The 21,766-nt window shown below is 36.5% G+C and overlaps 1 long non-coding RNA gene across 1 annotated transcript; it reads right to left on the bottom strand.

The window, feature by feature from the left end:
- Window positions 1-3,682: 3,682 nt before the first annotated feature.
- On the bottom strand, window positions 3,683-16,989 carry LOC127844164 (uncharacterized). Its single transcript, XR_008032590.1, has 2 exons — window positions 16,640-16,989; window positions 3,683-4,082 (listed from the first exon to the last, which is right to left on the bottom strand). It is a non-coding gene; the product is annotated as an uncharacterized LOC127844164 (long non-coding RNA).
- Between the last annotated feature and the right edge of the window lie 4,777 nt (window positions 16,990-21,766).

Raw genomic sequence — 21,766 nt, 5'->3', positions numbered from 1 at the left:
GACAAGAGGGCCATCAGGCCCTAAGGCGCTCACCTGAAAGCCAAAGGAACTAGACTATTCTGAAAAAAATGCAAGCTGATTATTTTGGACCAAAAAGGTGACTTTTAACATGTTTTTTTTATATTTGACCTTGTGACCTAGTTTTTGAGCTCATATGACCCAGCTTCAATCTCTGGCAAAATTTCATTGGGACAAATGTTCTGACCAAGTTTCATGAAGATTGGCCAATAAATGTGGCTAATATTGTGTCAACAAGTTTTCACTAAAGCCATATAAGGACAACTGCCCCCCCCCCCCTGGCGGCCATGTTTTTCAACAAACCATAACCATTTTCAAACTCACTCAAGATATTGTTAGAACAAATGTTCAGATCAAGTTTCATAAAGATTGGATAATAAATGTGACTTCTAGAGTGTTAACAAGGTTTTGTAGTAAATAGCCATTAAGGAAAAATGCCACGCCCCCTTGCGGCCATGTGTTTTTTACTGATCTCAACCATTTTTTAACTTAGCCCAGATATTATTAGTTCAAATATTCTGACCAAGTTTCATGAGCATTGGACCACAAATGTGACTACTAGAGTGTTAACAAGGTTTTACCATACAGTAAAGCCATATCAGGAAAACTGCCCCGCCCCATGGGGGCCATGTTTTTCATTCAACTGGAACCATTTTCGAACTCTTCCAAGATATTATTGGGACACATGTTTTGACCAAGTTTCATGAAGATTGGACTAAAAATGTGACTTCTAGAGTGTTAACAAGGTTTTACAATAGCCATATAAGGAAAACTGCCACGCCCCCTGGCGGCCATGTTTTTCAACCAACAGGAACCATTTTCGAATTCGTCCAATATATTATTGGCACACATGTTCTGACAAAGTTTCATGAAGATTGGACTAAAAATGTGACTTCTAGAGTGTTAACAAGGTTTTGCTATAGCCATATAAGGAAAACTGCCACGCCCCCTGGCGGCCATGTTTTTCAACCAACCGGAACCATTTTCGAACTCGTCCAATATATTATTGGGACACATGTTCTGACAAAGTTTCATGAAGATCGGACAATAAATGTAACTTCTAGAGTGTTAACAAGGTTTGCTATATATAAAACTGCCACGCCCCCTGGTGGCCATGTTGTTCAATCAACTGGAACCATTTTCGAACTCGTCCAAGATATTATTGGGACACATGTTCTGAGTAAGTTTCATGAAGATTGGACAATAAATATGGCCTCTAGAGTGTTAACAAGGTAAATGTTGACGAGGCACGACGGACAAAAGGCGATCACAATAGCTCACCATGAGCATGTTGTGCTCAGGTGAGCTAAAAATGACCCCCCCAGCGGCCATGCTTTTTTACAGATCCAAACTATTTTCAAACTCAAACGTCATATCCAGAAAACACATGTTCTAACCAAATTTCATGTGAACATTGGACCAAAAATGTGACTTCTAGAGGGTTCACATGTTTTCATTATATACATATAGAGAAAACTGCCCCGCCCCCTGGCGGCCATGTTTTTTCACCGATCTGGACCATTTTCGAACTCGTCCGAGATATCAATGAAACCAGTGTTTTGACCAAGTTTCATGATGATTGGGCAAAAATTGAGACTTCTAGAGTGTTCACAAGGTTTCTCTATAGCCATATAAGGAATACTGCCAGTCCCCCTGGTGGCCATGTTTTTCAATGGACCAGAACCATTTTTTAACTCAACCAACATATCATTTAGACAAACATTTTGACAAAGTTACATGAAGATTTGGCATCAAATGTGACTTCTACAGTGTTCACAAGGTTTTTCTTTTTTTTGACCTAGTGACCTAGTTTTTGACCCAGCATGACCCAGTTTCGAACTCAGTCAAGGTATCAATGAGACAAATGTTATGACCAAGTTTCATGAAGATCAGACAATAAATGTGGCCTCTAGAGTGTTCACAAGGCAAAATGTTGACGACGGACGACGCTCGAGGGACGACGGCGATGCACGACGGACAAAAGGCGATCACAAAAGCTCACCATGAGCACGTTGTGCTCAAGTGAGCTAAGAGGACCCCCCCACCCTGTTGACCATGTTTTCTTACTGATCCGAACCATTTTCGAACTCGACTGTCATATCCATGAAACAAATGTTCTGACCAAATTTCATGAAGATTGGGCAAAAAATGTGTCTTCTAGAATGTTCACATGTTTTCACTTTATACATATCAAGAAAACTGCCCCACCCCCTGGCGGCCATGTTTTTCAAAAGATCATGACCATTTTCGAACTCCTCCGAGATATCCACAAAACCAATGTTGTGGCCAAACTTCATGATGATTAGGCAAAAAAAGTGACTTCTAGATTGTTCACAAGCTTTTTTTACTATGTAAATATAAGGAAAATGTTTTTTATGGATCCGAACTATTTTCGAACTGAACCATCGTATCCAGGAAACAAATGTTCTGACCATATTTTATGAATATTGGGCAAAAAATGTGTCTTCTAGACTGATCACATGTTTTCACTATATACAAATAGAGAAAATTGTCTCACCCCCTGGCGGCCATGTTTTTCCACTGATCATTTCCATTTTCAAACTAGTCTGAGATATCTATAAAAATCAATGTTTAGACAAAATTTCAAGATGATAAGACAAAAAATGTGACTTCTAGAGTGTTCACAAGCTTTTTTAACTATATAAATATAAGAAAAATGACTCCCCCCCTTGGGGGCCATGTTTTTTTACCGATCCGAACCATTTTCTACCTCAACTGTCGTATCCAGGAAACAAATGTTCTGAACAAATTTCATGAAGATTGGACCAAAAATGTGACTTCTATAGTGTTTACCTGTTTTCACTATAAACATGAAGGGAAAACTGCCCCGCCCCCTGGCGGTCATGTTTTTTCACCAATCTGGACCATTTTCGAACTCATCCGAGATATCAATAAAACCAATGTTTTGACCAAGTTTCATGGAGATTGGGCAAAAATTGTAACTTCTATAGTGCTCACAAGGTTTCTCTATAGCCATATAAGGAATACTGCCCAACCCCCTGGCGGCCATGTTTTTCAACGGACCGGAACCATTTTTGAACACAACCAACATATTATTAAGACAAACATTTTGACAAAGTTACATGAAGATTGGGCATCAAATGTGACTTCTACAGTGTTCACAAGGTTTTTCTTTTTTTTGACCTAGTGACCTAGTTTTTGACCCAGCATGACCCAGTTTCGAACTCAGTTGAGGTATCATTGGGACAAATGTTCTGACCAAGTTTCATGAAGATACGACAAGAAATGTGGCCTCTAGAGTGTTCACAAGGCAAAATGTTGACATCGCACAACGGACAAAAGGCGATCGCAAAAGCTCACCATGAGCACGTTGTGCTAAAAATGCCTCCAACAGGTTAACTGGAAGGATGGTCGAGACGTCGTAATTGGAGATGTTTTACTCCAGGACTCCAGGGGTCAGTAGTTTGAGCCCTGCTGAGGGTTACCTTTTTTCTTTTTTAAATTTTATTCTTGATTTTTTACCGGAGAATTTTAGATCCAATGTTTACATTTATCAATATAAAGCATTTAATGACAAACTTTAAAAAATGCCCAAATCTGTGAAATGGCCCCTTTAATTGCTTTAATTTTCACAATGTGTATAAATAAACACAAAAGTGAACTGACACAATCAAATTGAGAATAGTGTTTACACATGTTTAATTGTATTCATTTGAATACAACAAAAATGTAAATTATAAATAACATCATAATGTTCCAAAAAAATCTGGGGCACTATCAATTAACGTAAATATTTTGAATGTTTCTGATTTTCTGAATGTTTCTGAATGTTAAACTGATTCATTATAGTATTTATTAAATGCACACGTTCTATGTTGAAAACATCAATATTTATTCTTATCCTCATTTGACACTTCCAGGTTTTGTTTGATTTGAAGTGAGTCTAGTTTCATTTAGTCCAAATTGAGTCTGTTCAACAATTGTAAGATCCTATAAATGTGTGCAGTATTTTATTCTTCTTCCTCCCCCTCTGATCCTGCTGCTAAGGCTGCATACTTCTTCTCTACGTCCTTGTACATTTTCTGAAAATCAGAAAGTATATATATATATATATATATATATATATATATATATATATATATATATATATATTCACACATAAGGCAAGTTACGGGGTCTCTGATTTAGAAATAGGTTATGGGGTTCCCACATAAAAAACCTGTATTTCCATACCCTTTTTTATCCGATATTAACACGAATTAAGGTATATAAGGGTACCTTATATATTGTTATTTATGAACACGCCATTTATTTAACGTCTTATACAAGGAAATATATAGTGAACTTATTTGCGAGGTATATACAATTTCAATTTCAGACGTGATTGTGGTTTTCGATTTAAGACCTTATTGTGAGATTTGATTGCATTACCTCCCCTACACCCCCCTCATAGTAATTAAAGGAGCCTAGAATGCGGGGTTGTATATAGACCCCGTTTTTTATATTGACCTCGTAAGTACAGTCTGAAAACTACCGAGACCGCGTAACTGGCACTATATATTGGTATATATATATATATATATATATATATATATATATTCACACCTATGGCCAGTTACGGGGTCTCTGGTTTAGAAATAGGTCATGGGGTTCCCACTTTAAACACATTTACCTCCATACCTATTTTTATCCGATATAAACACGAATAAAGGTATATAGGGGTACCTTATTTATTATTATATATAAATACGTCATTTATTTAACGTCTTATACAAGGAAATATATAGCGAAATTAATTGCGAGGTATATAAAATTTCAATTTAAGACGTGATTTTGGTTTTCGATTTAAGACCTTATTGTGACATTTGATTGCATTACCTCCCCTACACCCCCTCATAATAATTAAAGGTGCCTACAACGCGGGGTTGTATACAGACCCCGTTTCTTATATATTGACCTCATAAGTGTAGTCTGAAAACTACCGAGACTGCGTAACTGGCACTATGTATTAGTAAATATATATATATATGTATATACTAGATTAGTTCATAACAGGACATTACTATGAATTGACAATCAACAAAATGTCCGACTCCCACAAAACAAATAGCTTCATACCCATAACTTAAGTAATCCAATGACTCAAAATAGATAAATGATTGCTTTGACTATTTTAACAACTGTAAACTGCTACAAGCCTAAGTTAAGGTAAGACCAGTGGATCAAAATGCAGACTCTGCAGAAAAAGTTAAGACGTCAAAGAATAATGTTTGACAAACATTTTGGCACTCACTGACATCTTGCTGAATAGATGTTTTTGAAGTTCACTGGTAACAATTATGTTAACTTGATGAATTAACCAAATTTCTGTAAAAAGACTGACCTGATCAGACAGAGTATTGGTAATCGGCTGTTGTGCGCAATGTGGTTGCTACCCCCCCCCCCCCCCCACACACACACACAAACACACATTTATAGCATATAATCAGGGCTAGCACGCTATAACTGGTTTTGAAATATTAGTTTATACTATTAACTTTTTTTTATATTTTTTTAAATGACAACAAGGGCATATCACATATTATAATATAACATACCGTTTTCAACATAGTAAACAATGATTATGGTACTTGTCAAAACATAATTTAGTTTACACATGTACATTTAACAGCGATGTCAATTGTCCCAAATTTGAAATCCTGAAAATTAGGCCAAAAATATTGGGCTGCAGCAACCCAACAGGAATAAAGGGCAGAGCACCCCCCACCCCACCCAGAGCCCTAACTAATTGTACTTTTTTATAGTCTTTCAAATTGCAATTTATGATGATAAATGACAATATTTAATATCCCTCACTCAATGACCTAATATGATGTTTAAATATAAGGAATATAGACAACTTAGCATTATTTTACTTTAAAATGCAGTAAAACATGTTGTTTTTTCCCTCATTTTTGTTGTAATTGTCTTTTGAATTGTAGTTTTGGTATCGCCCAGTCACCTGTTTTGGTCACTCACCTGTTTCGATCGATCATAAAATTTGTACAGGCAATCTCATTTCCAAGAGACAAATCCTAGTTTGGTGTACATAGCGAAAGTCGACACCGACGCGTTTTCAAAAATGAGGGCGAAACAAGTGAGTACTCAGATTTTAATTGAAGCCATTCACATTTTTATTTTTTCCTAATATTTTTCATTCTTTTTATAAAATGAACATAAAAATACAGAAAATCCAATTTTAACAGTACTGTGACTCAATACTTTTGAGGAAAGTTTTCAAAGTGTGCTGTCAAATCATGTGACTGCCGTGGGGTAAAAATCTAAATTAGTGGTACAAAGGGCACTGAAAATACTCCACCACATTATATTTTCTGACAAGAAAAGAGCACAACTATGCAGACAGGGCACCTCAGATTTTGACAGAAAATACTTGTTGTAATCTATTAATTGTATAAAAGATTATGTAATCAAATTCAAACATTAAATTCCAACATTATTGCGCAAGTTTTTAGTTTTTCTGTTTTTTTTTGTAAGTTAGGAAAGCAGATCATCCTGTATTAAAGCCATTTAGTAGTTGTTCATATTTTATTTCTCGCTGCTTTAACTCTGAAAATGGACATTTCTTGACTGTTTAAAACTGTTTTTGTTGGAATGGTAAAATATAAATCTACAGCTGATTCGTACTTTTAACAAGGGCTGTTTGTAAAACATGCATGCCCCCCATATGGGCTGTCCGTTGTAGTGGCAGCCAATGTGTGAATACGTTTTTTGTCACTGTGACCTTGTCCTTTGACCTAGTGACCTGGAAATCAATAGGGGTCATCTGTGAGTCATGATCAATGTACCTATAAAGTGTCATGATCCTAGGCAAAAGCGTTCTTGAGTTATCATCCAGAAACCATTTTACTGTTTCGGGTCACCGTGACCTTGACCTTTGACCTAGTGACCTGAAAATCAATATGGGTAATCTGCGAGTCATGATCAATGTACCTAAGAAGTTTCATGATCCTAGGCGTAAGCATTCTTGAGTTATCATCCGGAAACCATTTAACTATTTTGGGTCACCGTGACCTTGACCTTTGACCTAGTGACCTCAAAATCAATAGGGGTCATCTGCGAGTCATGATCATTCTACCCATGAAGTTTCATGATCCTTGGCATATTTGTTCTTGAGTTATCATCCGGAAACCATTTTACTATTTCGAGTCACCGTGACCTTGACCTTTGACCTAGTGACCTCTAAATCATTAGAGGTCATCTGCGAGTCATGATCAATCTACCCATGAAGTTTCATGATCCTAGACATATGCGTTCTTGAGTTATCATCCGGAAACCATTTTACTATTTCGGGTCACCGTGACCTTGACCTTTGACCTAGTGACCTCAAAATCAATAGGGGTCATCTGCAAGTCACTATCAATCTACCTATGAAGTTTCATGATCCTAGGCATATGCGTTCTTGAGTTATCATCCGGAAACCATTTTACTATTTCAGGTCACAATGACCTTGACCTTTGACCTAGTGACCTCTAAATCATTAGGGGTCATCTGCGAGTCATGATCAATCTACCCATGAAGTTTCATGATCCTAGGCATATGCATTCTTGAGTTATCATCTGGAAACCATTTTACTATTTCGGGTCACCGTGACCTTGACCTTTGACCTAGTGACCTCAAAATCAATAGGGGTCATCTGCAAGTCACTATCAATCTACCTATGAAGTTTCATGATCCTAGGCATATGCATTCTTGAGTTATCATCCGGAAACCATTTTACTATTTCAGGTCACAATGACCTTGACCTTTGACCTAGTGACCTCTAAATCATTAGGGGTCATCTGCGAGTCATGATCTATCTACCTATGAAGTTTCATGATCCTAGGCCTAAGCGTTCTTGAGTTATCATCCGGAAACCACCCAGTGGACCGACCGACCGACATGTGCAAAGCAATATACCCCCTCTTCTTCGAAGGGGGGGCATAAAAATAGGCTTGTTACAGTAACTGACTTTTGAGAATACCATCACTGATATACATGTATTGAGGTCTGGAGTCAATGGACCGAAACAGGTTACCCAATTATATTGTGTTAGATTTAATAATATGTGAAAACATGTTAATATTTACTCTTTTTGAAAGATTTCATTAGAACTGGTTCATGTTTCACTGAAGTATATGTTATTTTAGTTCTGCATATTGTTCTAAACTTAATATAGAATGCTAATATGAGAAAATATTGTTTGACATTACTCAACCCACTTCTGACCATTTCAGAAAATGATATGTCCTTAATAAAGAACATACTGATTTGTGCTTGGTTGTTTGCATTTAACTATGATAGTAATTTACTATGGAATGCCTCGTCTGTCTCCTGTTGACTATTGATATATCGGAGGTTTCATTGAAATGATGTGGGTTTGAATCGTATGATATGTGTTTATAATAGTATGCTGTGTGCTTTGATGGTATGATGTGTGTTTGTGATGGTATGCTGTGTGTTTGTGATCAATGATTATGCTGTGTGTTTGTGATAATATGCTGTGTGTTTGCCATATCCTGCTGTGTGTCTGTCATGGTATGTTGTGTGTTTGTGATGGCATGCTGTGTGTTTGTGATGGTATGCTCAGCTCTGAGTTTTATTGAAATGATGTGGGTTTAAATCATATGATATGTGCTTATTATAGTATGCTGTGTGCTTGCCATAGTAATGTGTGTATTTGTGATGGAATGCTGTGCGTATGTGATGGTATGCTGTGTATTTGTCATGGTATGCTGTGTTTTGTCATGGTATGCTAGTTGTTTGTCATGTTATGACGTGTGTTTGTCATAATATGATGTGTTTTCGTCATGGTATGCTATGTGTTTGTCTTGGTATGCTGTGCGTTTATCATGATGTCCTTTTCATTCAATATGATTTAAGTTTGCATTATTTTCATTCGGAACACTAGGTTCTTGTCAAACGTATGTCAGTTGGTCCGTAAGCTCGTAGTTCCGTCCGTCCGTGCGTCTGTCTGTTTATCTGTGTGTCTGTCTGTTGTTCTGTCTGTCCGTCTATCTGCCCGCCCATTTGTCCGTCTGTTTGTCTGTCTTTCTGTCTGTCTGTCCCCCCCTCCATCCTACCCTCCTTCAGTCCGTGGGGTCCTTATTTCCGTATGTCAGTGCGCATGTCTGTCCATGCAGATGGAAAGAAAGATGCACGGATAGTCGGAAGTAAGGACACGCGGACGTACACACGAGCAAAAGAGCATACAGACGGACTGACAGACGGACAGAGAGACATACAACAACACAGACTGACAAACAATAAAGACTCACGGACAGACGGACAAACGGAAATAAGGACACACGGATGGACGGTAAAACGAACGGACGGAGGAACAGAGAGAAAGACAAGACACACTGACAGACAGACAACAGACAGAGAGACATACAAACAGATAGACAGAAAGACAGACACACAGAAAGAAACACAGAAAAAGAGACAGACGCACGGACGGACAGAAATACGGACCTACGGACATACGTATGACGTAACTATTAGTTCTTTAACAAGAACCGAGTGTTCCGAATGAAAATAACTTACATGATAGCGAATGAAAAGGACATCATGTTAGATAAACCCGCAGGATGGTTCAACCAATACACAGCATACCATGATCAACACACAGCATACCATGACAAAAACGCAGCATACCATGATAAACACCTAGCGTACCATGACAAAACACAGCATACCATCACAAACACACAGCATACCATCACAAACACACACCATACTATGGCAAGCACACAGCATACCATTATAAGCTAATATCATATGATTTAAACAAACACCATTTCAATTAAACTCACAGCATACCATCACAAACACACTGTGTACCATCACAAACACACAGCATTTAATGCCAAACACACAGCATGCCATGACATGATGACAAACACACAACATACCATGAAAGACACACAGCAGACTATGGCAAACACACAGCATATCATCACAAACACACAGCATATCACCACAAACACTCAGCATTAGCCATACCATCACAAACACACATCAGGCCTTACAAAAAAAATATGTTTGTTTCCACTGACATGGCCTAAAAAATTAGGGTAGGTAGGTAGGCAAATAATTTTATTTAATTTTTTTTATTTTTTTTAAATGTACATGGTGCATCTTCTCATTTTTTGTGTACAACTGTATGCACAATTAATTTGATGATGTATGTAATGCTATATGGCTTAATTAAATGCTTTATAATGAAATTTAAACTTGCTGTTCATTAATTTTGCATTTGTTGCTTTCCTTATTTCCGAGTTTAATGTTGACTTCTGGCAACGGCTTTAATAGTCCATTTTATGACCAATAAAAGGCATAACTAAAGTCGCAGTACAGGGTTTTTTTGGCCCGATTTTATAGCCGAAATTCGGCTATGTTCCCAATCCTAAAAAGTATACTTTTTTCCCAAAATGTGACAAAAAATTCCCAATTTCCAAAAAAAAAAAAACAACAAAAAATTTTTTTTTTTTTTTTTTTTTAGAAGGAAGTGTCTTATGCATATTTTATCTCAATTTTAATTCAATTACATTTACCAAAGTATTTTATGATTTTGTTCTTTTAATTTTAATGATTATATAGTGTTATATTAAATTTAGTATTTCCCTAATTAGTGGACTTTTCGTGTGGAAAAAGAAGGCTAATGAATTAATTTTCCCAATTTCATGAAAATGCCGATAAAATTCCCAATTCCAAAGCCATGGGCTATCTTCCCAAAAAGTGGAAAAAAAACCTGCAGTAAGCTTGACCCTCAGTGTCTATAGGGATTCAGTGTTGTTATACTTTCTGTTCCTTTGGGATCATGGAGTATATACTATATTATTTATAATTTATAATATATTAAATAGCCCAAAAGCCATGCTAGGGGGACGCGAGTGGTGTTGCATGTAACATTATCACCATGAACAGACCCAATCAAACTGGGTGTGCTATTATATTTCTTGGATGCAGTTTATGCTTCCAAAGGACCACATTTTCAGATTATATTATGCACTGGTGTCGTGGGGTCTATCTACCAAGGCTTATATATATAGCGCTGTCCCAAAATTTCTTTGAGCCAACCAGGTTTTGTTTTTTGATGCGCAAAAACTTGGCATGGTTTTGAAATAATTGTATATACATTTACTTGTTTATATTTCTTTTAATGACAACAAGGGAATATCACATATCATAATGTAACATACATTTTTCAATATAGAAATAATTAGTATGGTATTCGTCAAAGTACAAACACAAGTTATTTTATAGATGTTCATTTAATAGGGGTGTCGATTGTTCCAAATTTGTATTCCTGAAAATTAGGCTGGGGGTCTTGGAACCGCAGCCGCAGGAATCCAACAGGAATAAAGGGCAGATCCCCCACCCCATCCAGAGCCCTTACTAACTGGAGCCCTTACTAACTGTTCTTTTTTATAGTCTTTCCAATTGTATTTTCAGGTGAATACAATTTAAACAAGGGACAAAATTGTCACAAAACCAGGTTTTTATTGTGAAAAAAAAATCTGATAAAGGGAGAAAACTCAAACTGAACTTTTGAAATGAACAAAAAAAATTAACCCCCTTTGTATTTTTTTTTTTTAAATCTATTTTTAGTCGTGGCGACCTTGACATTAGAGATATTGACGTGATTCTTTCGTGTGACACACCGTCCCATGATGGTGAACAAATGTGCCAAATGATTTTAAAATCTCACAATGAATGACATAGTTATGGCCAGGACAAGCTAATTTATGGCCATTTTTGACCTTTGAACTCAAAGTGTGACCTTGACAATATCGACGTAATTATTTCGCGCGACACACCGTCCAATGATGGTGAACAAATGTGCCAAATGATTTTAAAATCTGACAATGAACGACATAGTTATGGCCCGGACAAGCTTGTTCCGCCCTCCCGCCAGCCAGCCCGCCCGCATTCGCCAATCTAATAACCATTTTTTTCCTTCGGAAAACCTGGTTAAATATTATAAACCACACTGTCTGTATCACCGCATGTGCATTCGTCAGTCAGACTCATTCTATTTCTTCTATAAAGAACTTCGAAAATAAATTATAATCGACAAAAAATAATGTATCCGAAAACGACAGTCCGAAAATTGTACGCGTTTGCCACATTGAATAAAATGTGCATATCGTTTTACTGCAGACATTGCAAAACCTAGCAAATATACAATTTGGTTGACATATTGCTTTACAATAGCATTTTTTGTGGGTACAAAACAAGTTAATTATAACCTTTTAATTTCAAACGATAATCGGCAAAAAGGTGTAACATCGTCAAAACAAAACTAATTATTTAATTATCATCCTTTAATTCAGATCGATAGTCGGGAGAAAGGTGTTTAGTAATCAGCTTAGAAATAATTTATTTATTGGAACGCTTCTTTTGATTTGTTAAATCTTTAAATACGACGTTTGCCATCGGCCGCTACACTGTTGGCAGACGACAAGATTAACCGACTGTGTATTCCAAGTGTACAGTGTCTGCGCATGAATGACCGAATATTATGTGTGAGCAAACTTATTGCTGATTGGCCAGCAACCACATGCGCTTCAATAACAATAAAAATGATATGCGGATAATGTAGACAAGTTTATTGAGCGTCGCCGAAATATATGTGGTCCGATTTTTTTTGAATTTTGGGCTAAAAAAAGATTAGGACCGGTGGCAAAACATTAGGTAGGGTAGGGCCACTGGCAACAAACAATTAATTTTGTTACGCTTCATACCATTACAAACACACATCATACTATGGCAAGCACACAATAGCATACTATTATAAACACATATCATATGATTTAAACCCACATCATTTCAATTAAACCTCCGATATATCAGTAGTCAACAGGAGACAGACAAGGCGTTCTATAATTTACCACTAACTGGCTATTGGCTTCGTTGTTTCAAACTTTTGTTAATGATTATCCGGTCCCACAAATCTGCTAATCAAAACAATCAATTTGTCAATGGCATACAATAATGCCTGGGCTAATTACTATCACCTGATAATAATTTAAATAAAAGAGTCATACCCATTTTGATACTCATACTTTCAAATCTATATGCATTTATATCAGGGCTCAACATTAACCTAAAAACCAACTTGCCCTGTCGGGCAAGTGCTTAGAAAATCTACTTGCCCTGAACGTAAAGCCACTTTCCCAAACATGAAATATCATATTAACTGTAAACCATTAACTGTAAACCTCATATGTTATATATATATGAAATAAAGATCAAAATTATTCACCACAAAACCTTTTTTTATTTTTGCACATTTAACAAAATTATTGCAGAATTAAAGTTTATTAAATTAAAGTCTAAATGTAGATTTGTGCCAATATTTGATTATTAAACATTGCTCCTAACGATTCATCATATCTCAACCATTCAAACTCACTTATCCATTATGGTAAAAAGTTGCGTTTTCGTTTCAATTCGCACTTTTTGGCACTTTCAGAAGATTTTTCTGTGCATTTTTAATTGGATTTTGCAGGCTTAAAGTTTCTTGTAAAGCTGAAGCTAAATAACTAGACATTTCTCGTCTGCTAACAGTACTGTAAACAACATTGAACATGTGAACCGTAACAAAAATGTCAATTTATGTAAAGAAAAAGATTGTTGAAAATGTATGTCACAAAATATGAAACATGTTTATACCGAAGCTTTAGTTGTTGTTTTTTATACAGTAATAATTTTCGTTGTTTTCTTCGTGACTGAAAAAACCAACGATGTTATTTGTAACTGAATAGTAATGAAAAAGATAAACACAATAGAAATTGAAAGCCGATGTTGGGAATCGTTAATGTTGAGCCCTGTTATATACAAGCAAATTTCTGATTTCAATACCCATATCTATACTTAGATGCTAAAAACCATACCCATATCTATAATTTTAGTCGAAAAACACACCCCATATTTTCGGCACACCCCTATATACCCGTATATAGGAAGTTACCTACCCTCCCAGGAGTTGGCAACAAAGGTAAAAAATTTATATAAAAAAATGGAGGTGGGGGGAATTTTTAGCTGAAATAGGGGAAAAAGTTTACTTTATTAAGGGGGGAAGGGGCCAATTTTCGGCCTCAAAAACGGCCAAACAAGGGCCCTGAAGACTAGTAAAATGGCATGCTACAAACAGGCCCAACCTCCTGCAAGTGACTCCAAAAAGTCCTTCCCCTTTCCCCACCACAATTTGACCCAACTGTGATAAATCACGGACATGTATAGTTCTGGCTACCATAACTTTAAATGTCGCTTTTTATGATTTTTGACAGGCGTGACTTTATAGTTATGGACCAACCCCATTAGGAAAGTCAACCAGAAATTCCCGAAAAGTTGACAGTTAACAAAGACCGGTCCAAAACAGCATTTAAATGCAGTTATTGGCCCAAATCAACCGCTTGATCGGAAAGATTGACATTTTTCACATTTAACTGATATATTCTTTCACAAAATACTATCTTAAACATTTAAAATTTATCTATTCTGCTCCTACATATCGAGAAAAACAGCGATGTGACATACTTTTTTGAAATGCAAATCTCCCGAGATTTCACGGTCATATGTCGTTATTTCTATTTTTAGTAACATACCATGTGCTCAAGTGTTTTCAAATTCAGAATGACATTTCCCGGTATTTTAGATTATTCTGGCGTGTTTTGTAAACAAATTTTAGTGTCAATAAAAACTCAAGGTAAATATTATTTAAAACTACCTGATTCACACTGAAATCAGTCTTATAATCCACCAGACGTAAGTTTTTAATCACAAATAATAGATTTCATAAAACGAAAGTTATGCTTACAATTTCAGCAAAAAATGTCAAGGTCGATCCAAAAGTATCCAAATGAAAACTCCTCATGTGACAAAGCGACAATGGCGTCAAAATTGTGAATTTCAGACTGATGGGAGTTATTTTCATCTATTGTAAGATGCATTTGAAACATTTGAACCATAAAATATTCCCCGATGCAGTAATTTATCAGGGCCCTCAATCTATTAAATCTGCCGCCGAAATTCGGCGGCAGTCCCCCACCTGAAAAGTATACTTTTTTCCCCTTTTGGAGGAAAAAAATTCCCCCTAATAGAAAGATGTGTCTCATGATTATTATATCTCAATTCTATTTCAATTTAATCTTTCCAAACATACTCAATTATGAAAAATGCAATGAATATAGTGCAAACATATACAAATGTAATAATGAGAGAGTAAGTAAAAAAATCCCCCAAAAAAGTAGTCCAAATTTTTGACGCTCTTAAATATTAAGCTACTTTTTATATGGGTGATATTTGGAGCGTACAAAGGGTGAAAGACCAATTATGTGGTGGGAAAATACAGTTTGCGTTCGTCTGTTGTGGTGCAGCGCGTTACATAGTAAACCGATGTTATACTTTTCTGGATTAATTTAGCATTTTTTTTTCTAAATTGACAATTAAAAAGTTCTGAAATAAATTACATCATTTATTTTTATACTGTACATAAATAATATTGATACAGATCGTTCAGTATACCGTCCTTTGTAACGTAGAATGTAAGTACAAAAAAACAACACAGACAGAGGTGCGAAAAAGACATGCATAAACACTTCCTGAAACTTAAAACAGTGAATAGAAACTGCACCATATCTGTTTTGAACATATGCTTATTAAATCGACAAAGTTTAGCATACTAGATCTAGTTACGTAAAAGTCGGTGTTAAAAGCTCATGTTAAATAAAATTACGCGTACACGTTACACTGTAATGCCTTCTTCTGATTGGTTCATATTTAAATCAGTTTCATGACATGGCTACAGGTCAGTGATTGTTTTGCGATTTAAGCAGAAGTTTAACTGAAGAATTTATGCCTTTCTAACTTCGAATCGACGATATTTGATGTAAAAATGAACTTCTGAATTAAAACTGAATGAGTTGGTAATGTTATTTTGCAATTTTACGCAAATTGATGAAAATTTAAACTTTCTGGTTTCCACCACAAAAAAGGTCCTTCAACGATGAGACGTTCCAAAGAATTTAGCCCATATAAAAAGTATCTCTAAATTCTTTGCGCCGAAATGCGCGTCTTATAAATGAGACTACCAAAAAAGGAAACGCCACGAAAAATCCCCCTTCTAAGGGCTGCGGACCCCTTTCCCCAAAGTAGTGTGAGGGCGCAGTTTATATTAATGTTTATATTCAATCACCAATATACGTAGAAATGTATTCAAGAAAATGAGCTTTCTTTGATTTAAAGCGTGACATAAATATGTTACGACTCTGGTTGACTTTCGATAAGGGGTTGGCTTCAGCTTACAGGTATGTCAATACTAAATAAACTGTATGCTGAAGTTTCTTTAGCTAGGACATGTATTACAAACAAATTCAATTTGAAATTGTATATCGACTGACACATTATATAAAAAATAAGTTTTTTTAAGCATTTAAATTCACCTTGAAAATAGCCGAAAATTTGGGAGTAGAGACCTCTCATGCACCCTCCCCGGCTGGTCCCACCAGAACATTTAAAACTACAAAAACAACGTTATTGGTTCGACTTTGTTGATGGACAAACAGTTCGTAACCAGCAAAAGAGCACGTCTTACCCCTGTATTAATGAATAAAAAAAGTTGATCCCCCGTAACATCGACCAATCTTTCGAAGGCAAATGCGGACACAACGCACGCGAGTACAAATGTCGACGTGCGTTGGAAAATGCCCTTGTACAATGTTTTTCGTAAGCCTTGAAGATTCATTTTTTGGAAGGTCGAGTGTTTTTAGCACACTTTTTAGTCATGAATGTTGCAAAAGGTTAAAATGCACTTATTCTTCAACCGTTCTTGCAATCGTAGCACTTCGTCGATCTCCGGAGTCTCCGTAAAGAGTGGAAATAAAAAGCCGGTTGGGTCCAGAGTACCGTTCTTGCTCATCTATGTGGTTAACTCCCAGCGGTAACAAGACGAGGTCTATCATCTAGCAACGCATCGCGCCGTAGCAATAATGAGGCACGATGAGGCATCATCATCATCATCATCGTCATCGTCATCATCATCATCATCATCATCATCATCATCATCATCATCATCATCATCATCATCATCATCATCATCATCATCATCATCATCATCATCAATCCCTTGACCGGTTAGGACGGTGGTGAGAAATGAGGAACGACGATACAGAAATCTTTCTCCAGTCAGGTCTGTTGTGTGCTGCTGAGAGTATACAATTCATCCATGGGAAGGGGTGTCCATTGGTTAACATTATCCATTCAGCTTTTTCGTCTGACGTCGGCGACCTCCTTCTAGTGTTCTTTGAATCAGTCTTGCACAGAGGGTCGTGACTGGTGACGTATCCTAACAAAGATAACTTTTGTCATTTGACAGTAGGGTTCTTGTGGACCAACAAGTGTTGCAGTCATGTTCCGCACGAACTCGTTGGTTTTGTGCTCTGTATCTATATATAGGAGATGCGGAGCAGTCTTTGGAGACATCTATGTTCAAATGCCTGTATCTTGCGTTCTGTGTGCGCGTGAAGCGTCCAGGTCTCGCAGCCGTAGAGTAGGATGGAGACAACGTGGGACATGAAGAGCCTGTTCTTGGCGGGGAACTGCTTGTCAAAAACCTGCTCAGTATGGCAATCGCTGCCTTCGCCATGGCAAGTCGTATTCGGACCTCAGCGGTACTGGTTCCATCCTTAGTCAGGGTTGCGCCCAAGTTCTTGAAGCTGGTCACTTCGTCTAGCTTCTAACCATTAATAGTGATGTCTTCTGTGCTGGTATTGGTCGTGCTGTTTAATATGATCTTCGACTTCTTCGTGCTGACCTCCATCCCTTATGATCTTGCTTTTTCATAGAGCCTGTAGGTTAGATTTTGAAGTTCACTGCTGGTGCCACCCATGAGGTCAATATCATCAGCAAATCCTCTAGTTGGAGCTGGGTCTTCCACCGATTGAGATAGAGGCGTGGTGGTCATGGCGTGTCTCCTGCATTATCTGATCAAAGAAAAGGTGGAACAGGACAGGAGAGAGAGAGAGAGAAGACATCCCTGACGGACGCCCACTGATGTCTTGAGAAAGTTCCATTGCTGTCCGTTGAGAAGTACTGCACTGGTGGCGTATCCGTTCATAAATGATTTGCACCAGCCATTCGCACTCTCATAACATGCCATTGTCAATCATGTCACACGCACTCGAAAGCTTTCTTAGCGTAAGTGAAGCTGTGAAAGAGACCACGTTGGTGTTGCATGTGTTTTCAAAATTCATTTTGCAGTTGAAGATCTGTTCCACAGTGCACCACCCAGCTATGAATCCAGCCTGTTCCCCGGCAAGCAGTTCCTGGGCCTTACTTTTCAAAAGATTAAGGGTGATGCGTAACATGACTGTTTGGATGACTGATTAGACTATTGGTGCGATAATGCTCGTACAACAGTAATTACTACAAGATGAGGCTCTTCTTAAGAGCTAAAATAATGTGATGCGAAATTAATAAGCTCCTCATAATGCTGTGTTCAGATAATATATAAACGCGTATAAAGTCCATGGGTCAAACAAGAGAACTTCGACTTTACAGTCACGTGTTGTGTTACAAAATGAAATGTTATGTGACAACTTTCAATAAATGTACAAGCTAAATAGTGTCGTTAAATTCACAAGCAAAATCAAAAAGTATTTTTTGACAATGAAAACAATATATTCGATCCAAATTGGACTCTTTTGAGAAAATATTGTACAGGTCAGTTGCAATAGTGGCTCTCCCGTAAGTGTGAAGAACGTTTGTTATGTAACACTCGCTGCGTTCTTACATGTAATAACGTTGAAGAAAGTGTTGTTTGGAATACAAACGAATTGAGAAAATTGTGATGACAATAATTCAGAACATGGGCACTTTAATTAAACCTGATTTTTATCATGCTTTACAGCATTAAGGTACCAGATTTTTCGAACCGCTAAAAACGTTGTACAGGGCAATTATTTGCTAATGCATAACTATGAGTATATTCTAAAAGATGGGGTTTAAATCCACAACAAACATTTTGAAACGACATTTACTATCACATATATTTGAAACTGAAATATTAAGATGGAAACATACAAAACAAAACATCAAACTCACACTTTCTTTTGAAGTGAAGTTTAAGAAAAGAAATAAAAATATTTCCCTTACAATTATACCATATATAAGTTAATATTAAGACTGTCCGTTTGTTTTTGTTCGTAAGAGCGCATTTTTGGTGCGCATCTAAAACTATGAAAGACGTACGTCTTAAGGATATCGCACTTATGAACGCTCAAACAAACATTCCGATCAAGCGAAAGTATGGAATTCGCCGCTTCATAGGCGTATTTCAATAGCTTTAATAAATTATAGCTTAATATGTAGAGATCTTATTTTATACGAAACAGTTTAGGGGAAGCTTTTGCTTGCAGTCGCTATTTCGCCTCTCCGACCGTCCGCACGAGTTGTTGTGTAATTATAGTATAGAGTGCACACTTTTATGTTTTAACAGGGTCATACGTTAGAACTTTTGACTGTGTGTGTGGGGGGGGGGGGGGGGCAACATGGAAATGTGCGAGGGGGTCTCCTCTCTCTATTTTTTTCAATGTGAATTCACATGCTTAAAAAACTCATTTTGTAAGGTACATTTATGGAATAAGTAAATCAGTACCTTTCTGACGTCTAAAGCTTTAAACATTGGTGTGAAATTCCCACCAATGTTAAAGCATTCAATTTAAGAAATGTATGATGTTTGATGAAGAAGGAATGCAAACTTTAAAAATCTAAATCCATTATTAAGAAATGAATCATAAAGTATGACTGACATTTAATCATAATAGCATTTTCTCTTTGATTTCAAACCTCATCTAAAGTTTCAAAATTAATTTCTAATAAAATATTCATAATCTACTTCACATTTTTTAATTTCCGCATCATCAACACAGATAAACAATCAACGTCGTCTACAACTGCGACAATATTTTGAGCCTTGAAATCGTTTCTATAATAACTGTTTTCCAAAGTTTTTTTATACGGAAACCTTTCAGATATTGCACTGGTCAGGGGTGTAGCTAGCATTATTTTAGCTGTAGGCCCGGATATGATACACGTTTTTAAAAACGGGTGGTCCGGGGGTCCTCCCCCTGAACATTTTCAAATCCTATAACGCCTGTGGTTGGATTTAAGCATATCTAGACAAATAAAAAGATAAGGAAATATAAAACTTTGGCCTGTTTTTCTTTGATATTTTACTGTTTCATCTCAATATCAACAATTTTATCTGTTTTTCGAAGTTGAAGCATTTTTATTTTTTTAATGTTTCAAAAAAATGTAGGCCCGGGCCCGCTGTGCCTAATAGCAGCTACACCCCTGCTGGTGTTTGGTATGTGAGTCTACCTACATGACCAGCAGATAAAGTCTGAAATTCGTTCAGGTCCATTGATATATGGCGAAGTTATGGGCCTTTGACTTAAGTTTTCTCTATAATTACTGTTTTACGGAGTTTTTTGTACGCAATTTTCTCCTTCAGATATTGAGCTTATATTCCCCCGGTAAGGTTGTATATTACGACATTTACAAAATACTCTTCTCTCATTGGCTGTTTGACGTCACATGCTGACCCCATATATTATATATGGTGTCAGTAGACTAATATGACGTCACATGCCAGTTAATTTGGTTCTTCGTCATGTTCATATGGTAGTTTGCCACGTATTGGTTTCGTATATTGTTTTAACTAATATTGAATTTTAGTCCTTGTAATAATGAAATCCTTCTTATTTCTATAATACTTATACATTTAAGGCGTAAAGGAAAGCACCATTAATTTAAATGAACATTACTACTATTGTTCAAGAATGTTTGTTAATAAGTTCATATTACGCATACATTTAAGTTATTAAACGTAATTATAAATGCACGAGCCTTGTATTTATAAACACGGAACTTGAAAACTTCATCACCAATGGTATACATGCATTTTAAATAACATCTTTATTAATACTAAACAAATTTAAAAGGAAATCTATGATTATTGTGTGCTAAACACGACACAAGTAGCTTTAAAATTCAGCATAGGCGGTCTTGATAAAGAAAGTCCGAATTAACGGGCGCTCTGTTGACTGCCTCGGTTGAATATTACAACACAGCTGAGTCGTATTGATACATCTTTCTTAATCAGTTTGTAATTGTTTCGAATTTAATTGACCGCAACCATTTCTGCACATATATTGTCATGTTAGCATCATTTGCATCAAAACAAAACAAAACAAATAAAAGCAAAACTTTAATGATCATCATCGCATGGTTGCAATTACAATGGATCCATAGGCATACCCGGAAAAACGAATAAGCAAGTAAAACCAGTAAAGTTCTGCGAACGACGGTTGCTAGTAAAACAAGGGAAAAAAAGATGCTGGTCGGTTTATTATATATTCAAAACTGACAAGAATACATGTACATTGTTGCCCAAATTATGGCAAATTTCTAAAACTGGGCTTTTCTTAAGGCTAGATAAACTTGAAATAGAATCAAGAACAGCATTACCAAGTAAAGTAGGCTTTTTTAACTCATAGTAAGAAAAACTTTTTAACTGTTTTATTTCTTCTTGTTTTGCCTTTTTTCGGTATATGCGCATTTATTGTTTATTACAAGGGGTTCTGTATTTCAGACATAATTAAAAAAGTATTATTCTGCTTTTGGTGATTTAAAAACCTGAAAATTATAAAGCGTTGCAATA

Source organism: Dreissena polymorpha, chromosome 1 (assembly GCF_020536995.1).
Source record: "Dreissena polymorpha isolate Duluth1 chromosome 1, UMN_Dpol_1.0, whole genome shotgun sequence".
Lineage (NCBI taxonomy): Eukaryota > Metazoa > Mollusca > Bivalvia > Myida > Dreissenidae > Dreissena > Dreissena polymorpha.
Note: the sequence above shows the minus strand (reverse complement) of the source record. Positions and strands in the feature narration are given on the sequence as shown.